This window comes from Cryptomeria japonica, chromosome 9, assembly GCF_030272615.1.
Source record: "Cryptomeria japonica chromosome 9, Sugi_1.0, whole genome shotgun sequence".
Lineage (NCBI taxonomy): Eukaryota > Viridiplantae > Streptophyta > Pinopsida > Cupressales > Cupressaceae > Cryptomeria > Cryptomeria japonica.
The window spans coordinates 168,617,129-168,626,463 of record NC_081413.1 but is presented as its reverse complement, the minus strand read 5'-3'; the positions used below and the strand labels follow the sequence as shown (position 1 = coordinate 168,626,463).

At 32.5% G+C, this 9,335-nt stretch overlaps 1 long non-coding RNA gene across 1 annotated transcript; it reads left to right on the top strand.

Moving 5' to 3' along the window:
- Positions 1 to 324: 324 nt before the first annotated feature.
- On the top strand, positions 325 to 6,481 carry LOC131037926 (uncharacterized). The gene is made up of 3 exons (XR_009104337.2): positions 325 to 3,019; positions 3,134 to 3,249; positions 6,171 to 6,481. It is a non-coding gene; the product is annotated as an uncharacterized LOC131037926 (long non-coding RNA).
- Positions 6,482 to 9,335: the final 2,854 nt, after the last annotated feature.

Sequence of the window (9,335 nt, the reverse complement as noted above, 5' to 3'; positions counted from 1 at the left end):
TGCACTGCTATGGTCCATTATTCAGTTTTAAATACTCAACCTTCAAACCAGCCTCCTAAAATTATATCTTCCTCATATTTGAATTAGAAAAAAGTAAAACCAAGCTGGAAACAACTTATAGATTACTTGATCGATCTATCACAATTCATATCATCACATGCAAATCACTCTTAAACTCATTTTACAGTGTTATGTCTATGCCACTGTATTCTACAAGCAAGAGTAACCATTGAGGAAATCATCAACATACAAAAATAAATAGTGAAAAGAAATGTACAATAAGCGTTCTGGCTCCACTAGATTCTTAATTTAAAATTAGAAATTCAAGTAATGAAATAGCTCTCATCCATGGCCATGTCAGTATGCATGGGAAAAAATAAGTATCATGTCTAGAGAGTGTCTTGGATGAATCCATTGCCAATGATGGTGGTGGTTATAATTTCAAATAGACAAATCATCTATAATGATTACATGAGAGAATTTACTATACAATGAGAGTGACCTGATGCTTTGTTAAAATCTAGCAGTTATTAAGGGAATACTCCAATGACTGAAAAAATCTTAAAAAAATAAGGAACAAGAAAGTTTCCAGTCATATTCAATGCCACAGCTTGCTGCAAAATCCAATATGTAAAACTTATGTCCTCTTGCTGTAAGTGCCTTGGAGAAAGTATCAATCAATTGTCCAGCCAAGCTTGCTGGAGCATCAGGCTGGATCATCAGACATGGTGTCAACAAAAACAGACTATTCTTTGCCCTGAGATGTTCTTGTAAGCTGAACCATGTAGGAAACTTTATGTGGAATTCCTTCTGTATATGACCTTTACATTCTAACCAACGAATCATCTTAACACAATATTTACAATTTTTCTCCAAGGAACCAGGTGAATCCAGAGAGGAACTACGAACAGCATTAGGGAGAGTCCTGTCACAGTTGTGTAAGTCACCATATCTGTTGGACCTTTTGCTTGAGCCACCAATTTGTGGCTCTATGGCAGCCACTTCCTTGATTGGATTTACAGCTCAATTCTCAGAATTACCATTAGGTTTTGATGACCATTTCTTGAGATTCCATTTCCAGTGCCATTCTCTTTGCATACGCTGATAGGAATTACCGGATGTGAACAATCAAAAGGAACTACATCCATTTCATTTCAAGAGGGCATGCTGACCTCATTATCGTTGCAAGTCTCCTCTAACAGTGTAACCTTAGAATGATTTTCATGATCACTTTTAGGAAGTTCCTTCTCCTTTTTTTTATCACTTGAATTTGTTGAATCTCTGTGAATCCGCTTGAACACAAGAAGTCTGCATCAAACCTGTTTCAACCACTATGTTCCTCATCCAGGGCAGAAACTGAGTCTCCATATGCATCTTCAGGGTCTCCACTTTCAGTTGAATAACATCTTTTGATGAATTATGTCAAGCTCATTTAAGACAATTACAACAGATGCTGATGAGATATCATCAAATTCAATTTTTGAAGCAATAGGAACCAAATCACCTGTTGCCAATAGAACAAAGGTCAGATATGCATTTGGTAATTTGAAAAAGATACGGCTAAATATTGCTAGGAATGCCAAAGTTCCTTAATAATGTATGTCCACTTCAACTAATACATACAAACTATCCTTACAAATAATATATTCTACAATCTGAAGAAACAGAGAAAAACTGTTCCAGCTTAATCAAGAAAAGGTTTTGCTATTAAAAAGACTATATAACTCACCTGCCTAACAAATTCTATTCCATGGAGTGCGTTATCTCTGATATAAACATTAGTGCTTGCTTGGGATACCCAAGAGAGCATAGCATCTACTTCTTCTATGCCCATGGCACATAGTTTCTGTACCTCCAATCCTGAAGATAGTCTACTGACAATTCTACGGGTCATCTTGTGATTTACTCTATTCATTGGTTCTACTTCCTCTTCAAGTTTCTTTGCTACCACTTCTACAATCTCATGTAACTCTCTGTACTGAAATGTACCATTTAGAAACCTGTGACTTAAAGAAATGCGGAAGCAAAGAATATCTGCTCTCTGACCATCCTTTGCAATTACCAACTGTTTGCTCCAGCATCTGCAGTGGACAATTTTCACTGCATATGAATGATGAAATATTGAAGGCATTCTTATATTGAAACAATTAAGTCCTTTTGTTTTACTATTTTTAATTCCTTGGCTGCGTTTAAACCCATCAAGACTGTATCAACACAAATAACAAATCAGACTTTAAGTTGATATAAGAGATGAATTTCGTAACAAAGTTTATTAAAAAAGATTAAAGGATAAAAATTGCCAGTATACCTCACTGAAATAAAGACGAAAATCACAAAAATGAATAAAACTGGAGACTGTCAGAGTAAATGATTTAAGCAGAACCAAAGCCACAAAACAAGCAGTACAATTGCATTGTAATTGTGCCGATTAAATAGGCTTACAGACAAAAGTCAAATTGGCTATCTGTGCAAAACCTTCACTACCAAACAAAATGAAGTCTTAATAGCACTTATAATTTGAGGGCTAGTTGAAACAACTAACTCTATAATATATCTAAACGACCTAGCCACCAGCCCATCCTGCCCTCCACCCTGATGACTAAACCAGATACAAGGGTAGAGATTAATATCACTTATTCTGTTAGTGTTTCTTCTTGGGTGCTAACTTGTTATATGCAGCCTTGATAGGGAGGCCATATCGGTCCTAATAGTGTTGTGCAGATTTAAAATCCTTTACAGAAATATTAAGGGTGTCATTCACTCATATTATGTCCTCCATTGTCTGTCACAGGGCCTTGTTCATGGAGCAGGGTTGTTTTCTTTTACCAGACATGTCGTGTCGGATGAGAAGGAAGGCTTGGGTGGTTAGACTGCTGCAGTCTTATTGACCGGTTCACAGTCATATTCTCTGTATCAGTTACCAAGTCATCTCCTTAGACTAGGCCATATCCTTTAATTTTAGGCCTGCAGTAGAGTTCATCTCCATTACTATGAATTTTGCGTACTACTCCATCTGCTGGTATGGATCTTGTTGGTTTAAATTTGGGAATGGATTTATGAATGTTGTTGTATTGGTTTAGATATTAGATTGTTTATGATTTACTGATTTCTTGTGAAAATTGTGTTGTGGTAGATTCAGCTAGGTTATTCTCTTCCTACTCCCTCTTTTCTCTTGGTGGAATTGATGAAAAATATGGTCAACAATAAATAGTTGTAAAGAGGATGGGAGGCGAATTCGACATCTGAAAGGTCAGTTCTCATCTTCTTCCTTTGGTCTGAAAAGTGGGACATTTAAATATTTTATTGTGGTGAACATTGGTGAGATAATGTCAGATTAGGAATACTTCAAAAAATCAAAATTAAATCGAACCCATTTACTCCAGTGATCCTTGAAGAACTAAATTAGAATATAGACCTAGATGCACACCATTCTAGTGGGCCTAAATTCAAAAAATCAAAATTAAATCCAACCCATTTACTCCAGTGATCCTTGAAGAACTAATTAGAATATAGACCTAGATGCACACCATTCTAGTGGGCCTAAATTAAAAAGCATCTTACGTTGATTGACTTCATTGCCAAGAATCTCTCGTCCTTGGAGCAATATATCTCACATCACTTCCAATAAGCAATGGTGCCTACAATCACGATTAAGAGGAAATGGAATTTCAAATTGTTTATCATCATCATTCAATATATAGTTAATAACACATGTTTCAGTCATAATAGTGTTCCCATTAATGAAATAGAACATATTTTGAGGGGTTTAATTCTTCAGTGTGGATAACATTGTTTACTGATCTTTCTTCAGTTATACCACAACAAATTCCATGTTTCCCGGTCCAGATCTGATATGTTATTTTCTAGTAATGGCTCTTAAGTAAATTTAAATATGAGAATGGTATTCTCTGCTCACATTACCATTTCCTACCTCCAACATGTCAGGATCTGATCCACAAATACATAATTAGTACGATTGCTTAGATGGAATAAGGTCAGGATAATGTAGCAGAGCATAAAGGCTAAAAAATGGGTGATTGGTTTTTTGTTTAAATCGTTTATCTAAACTATAGACATATTCAAACCCAAATAGCGACTATCTGTAATTGAACCTTTGAATAGGCTGAGATGTATGATTACAGAAATTAGATCTGGACTTGCTAGTGGTGATTTTAGTTTTAGGATAGTATAAATAAACAATTTTGTTCCCAGTAATGATTTCAGTAAAATTCAATTAATGTGAAGTATCAATTGCATTTCTCTTTAATTGGGAAAGTCCTCACTATTCCATCCGTCTGGTCTTGCATAGTCTGCCCATCTGCTGTTCAAATCTGCTTGAGATGATATGCTGAACCATCCAAGCATCCATGCTCAGAACAATTAGTCTACCATTAGGGTGATTGTAAAACGATACATGAATTTGGGATTGAGCTTATCATCTATCCCAACTGTTGTTAATGTTTTGTGCTGTCTTCCAGCTATTTCCAACTTTCCCTGCAAGAACATATTGTCAATTAGCAACTTGCCATTAACGTGGAGATTTCTTTTCTCTTTTCGAACAATTTTGTTGTATTTGTAAGCAATATACCAGCCTTTTATGCTATAGTTTTCCAAGTTACATTGTAAAAAATACCCAGATATATTTTTACTTCATTGCATGTTGTATTCCATTGCAAAACGTGCCAGCCCCTCCTAATTCATTGTGTTTGATTTAGTAAATTTATTGATGCACTTTTGATTGACTTAGTCTTGTAGTGCATTATCTTCCACAAAATTCAATCAAGCTGCAATCATAGACTGTCTCTATCTTGATTAAAAATTTCAGTGGTGAATGCTGGCCCGTCTTGCTTAGCTTAGAACATAGTTTTAATTGGGCACCTGAGCTTGAGTTCAATGCCCTCGATACATATGTATTATTGAAAGTTGTAAAAATTGGGATTAAGTGGAGGGCTTTTAGTTTGATGATATAATTTATTCGAGTAGCTATGTATTACTCAAATTTTGTGAGTGCACAGACTTATAGTTGATTCTACCAAATCTTAGGTAGGTACTAGCTAAAACCTATTATGGTTCATGTGCATATTGTAGGAACATTACATATTTTAAGACTGGGTATCATTGACTATACATAAAGGGGATTTACAGTATCAAGGTTTTCATTTATTTGAAGACTCCAAACTTCTAGTTTGTTTGCTTGTCTTCTTTTAGATTATCGAGATGGATCTTCACATGTCAGTTTTGACTCTGTTATTAATCCCTCTGAGTTATCACAAATTAACATTTTGCTTCCCAATCAATAGTTACAGTAATAAAAAAAGCCAGAGTAATCAGAAAAGCTAGAAAATATCAGTTTGAAACCCTACTCACTAATCATAATGGCTAGAAAATATCAGTTTCAGGGCAATTTTACAATATTCATTTATAAGGAAAAATGAAAGAACTAAGTCTTCCTTATCTGCTGTAGCTGACCGGTCTCCTTTTTCAGACTTGTAGATAGAAATAGCTATACTTTCCTCAGGAATACAGTCTCATCTGTTTCAATTGTCACATTCATGAACTTGACAAGTAAGAAATACTTTCTAAACCATGGTAATCACTTCTTCTATATGCCTGCACAAAATTTCAAATGCCAAGTCTTTTCCATCTGACTAAACACTTCCTACCCTGGCTGTCCTGCAAAAAGAAGAAGAAACTCGCACTTTTGAGAATGGCAATTTGTCTGTCTTTTTCCTCTTGCTTCTATTCCCATGCACCCTCTCTGTTTTCATTACCCCAATTGTTGATGCTATTTTTCTTGACTTGAGATGTAGCCTCTTTTCAAAATACAAGGAACTGTGTTGCTGTTACCAACGCACTATCTTTGCTTCTCTCTCTCTCTCTCTATATATGTTATGCAAGCCAACTGTATGTAGGAACTGAAAGACACTCCTCAAATATGGGTATGAGAAATAAGCATAGGAGCCTGGAGAATGTTAAAAAAGAACAATGTCTTGAGCAGTTCTGTTATTGATTATTTTTTAAATTTTTCTCATGATGAGGATTAGAGCCTACCAAGAGATGAAAGCTTTTGTTTCAAAGTTTATAAGGTTGTCATGGCACTGGCACCGCAAGTAAGATTTTTTTCAGTTTTGTTTTATAATTTCTTATGTTTTGAATATGAAATTGTGAAGTGCTGCTCGTGATATTCATTGGCTCCCTGGCTGGAATTAACACCATCAAATTTGAAATTACTACGGTCATATTAGACCACATCTTGGTGAGGTATTTTGTCATATAATCTGCTACTTAAATTAACTGTCAGTATTCCAAGACATTTGAAATTGTAAATCACTTAAAATTGATGCTTTCACATTTTGCATGCATGTTTATTATAATGTACACAAATACAAGTGACAAAAAAAATCACTTTTAATAATTTTTAATGCATCTTTAACCTGTATCAAAGCTCCCATTGTGGCACAAGCTTGGAAGATGGTGTCAATGGTTGCACAACTTGCTTTATTGTTGATTGAATATATTTTATGAATTATTGTTTGTATGGATAAAATTTATGTCTTATTATTGGAATACGATATCTTTTATGCTTTTTTTGGGAATAAAATATCTCGTCTTAAAGTTAGATATATTTTACGCTTGTGATTTGAATGAATAATCATTCTATATGGTGTTGATTCATTATTAAGAATAGTATCTTTTATGTTTAGTTGTAATTAATATATTTTATGACTTGTGTCTTATTGTTGATATTGACATATTTTATGATCTATTGTTGGAATGAAATTATTTGACTTATTATTGCAATACATGTACATTTTATGATTTATTGTTTGAAATCATAAGTTTTACACCATGTTGTTGAAAAGGATACATTTTATGATTTATCGTCAAAATGAATATATTTTATGAATTAGTGATTGAATGGACAAACATTGTCTTATTGTTAGAATAGACATAATTTATGCTTTGTTATTAGAATGTATATTTATTCTATTTGATGTAGATTTATTATTGAGAAATAATATATTTTATGAATTAGTGATTGAATGGACAAACATTGTCTTATTGTTAGAATAGACATAATTTATGCTTTATTATTAGAATGTATATTTATTCTATTTGATGTAGATTTATTATTGAGAAATATTATATTTTACGTCTTAGTGTTGTAATGAATATATTTTATGATTTATATTTTTAATTGTTGATATGGATATATTTTATAACTTATTGTTGGAAATCATACATTTTAGACCTTATTATTGAAATGAATACATTTAACACATTATTGTTGAAATAGACACATTTTATGATTTATTGTGAGAATGAATATATTTTATGAATGGATAAACTTTATTTGTTATTATTGGAATAAGCTACCTTTTATGTTTTATTTTAGACCTTATTATTGAAATGAATACATTTAACACATTATTGTTGAAATAGACACATTTTATGATTTATTGTGAGAATGAATATATTTTATGAATGGATAAACTTTATTTGTTATTATTGGAATAAGCTACCTTTTATGTTTTATTTTTGGAGTAAGATATCTTTTGTCTTATTGTTGGAATGGACATATTTGATGCTTTATGATTAGAATGAATATTTATTCTACCATGCATTGATTTCATTTTTGAAATGCTTTGTCTAAATGATCTTATTATTGGAATGAATGTATTTTATGATTTATAATACGTAGAGAGATATCCTTCTCGAGGCGCCTATTGGAGTTCGGGGCACATGATAAAAATAGGTGCCTCGAGAAGGATATCTCTCGGCATATTATATATATATGTGATTAAAATCAAATATATATAAGCTAGTAGCAGTCACAGAGAAACAATAAAAAATTCAAAATAGAACTATATAATATTATATTATTAATGTTTGTTGCAATAATATGTAATATTATTATTATTTTCTATTCATTTGTGTAATAATATTATAATATACTATTATTATTAATTTATATTGTTGCGAGTATAATGAGCATTAGGGTTATAATTATAATGAGGGTTAGTATTATACTTAGGATTCCAGTTAGGGTTTGGGGTAAGGGTTAGGATTGGGGTTAATCTTAGTGATTGTAGTTAGGGTAAGGGTTAAATATTATAATTATTAATTATAAATAAAATTAGGTTTAGGGTTAGAATTATAATTAGGATTAGGGTTAAGATTGCAATTAAAGATAGTACGTGATGATAGCTATAAGAGTTAGGGTTTGGGTTAGGATTGGGGTTGGGGCTAGAATGGGTTTAGGGTCAATGTTAGAATTATAATTAGGGTTAGCGTTATAATTATAATTATCTTTAGGGTTAAAGATTATAATTAAAATTAGGGTTATGGTTAGGGCCATAATCAGGGTTAGGGTTATAAGGATTATAATCAGGGTTAGGGTTAGGGTTAGTATCGGGGTTAGTCAGTGATTATAATCAAGGTAAGGTTTAAAGATTATAATTTAAATTAGGGTTAGGATTAGGGTTAGGGTTAGGGTTAGAATTATAATTAGGATTAGGGTTAGGGTTAAGATTCTAATGAAAGATAATATGTGATGATAAATATAAGAGTTAGGGTTTGGGTTAGGATTAGGGTTGTTAGGGTCAGGGTTAGGGTTAGATATAAAGTTAGGTTTTGGGTCATTATCAGGTCAAGGTTGGGGTAAGGGTTAGGATTGGTGTTAATCTTAGTGATTGTAATTAGGGTTAGGGTTAAAGATTATAATTATTAATTATAAATAAAATTAGGGTTAGGGTTATGGTTAGAGTTATAATTATGATTAGGGTTGAGGTTAGGGTTAAGATTGTAATTAAACATAGTACGTGATGATAGCTATAAGAGTTAGGGTTTTGGTCGGGATTAGGGTTGGGGCTAGAATAGGGATAGGGTTAGGGTTATAACATTAATTATTATTAGCATGAGGGTTAAAGATTATAATTAGTGATTATAATTATAATTAAAATTAGGGTTAGGGTTAGTGTTAGGACTATAATTAGGGTTAGAGTTAGGGTTAGTATTGGGGTTAGTCTTAGTGATTATAATTAGGGTAAGGTTTAAAGATTATAATGAGTGATTATAATTAGGATTAGGGTTAGGGTTATAATTAGGATTAGGGTTAGGTTTTGGGTCATTATCAGGTTAGGGTTGGGGTTATGGTATAAATTAGAGGGAGTTATAGTATTATAGATAAAATAAAAGTTATATTTGGTTTTAGTTAATGATAAAGAGTTTATTATTGTAGGATAATGCTTGGGGTAAGGGTTTAGGTTCAATTAGAATCAATATTAGGGTTAGGGTTTAATTAGGATTAGGGTTAGCATTACAAATAAATTAAG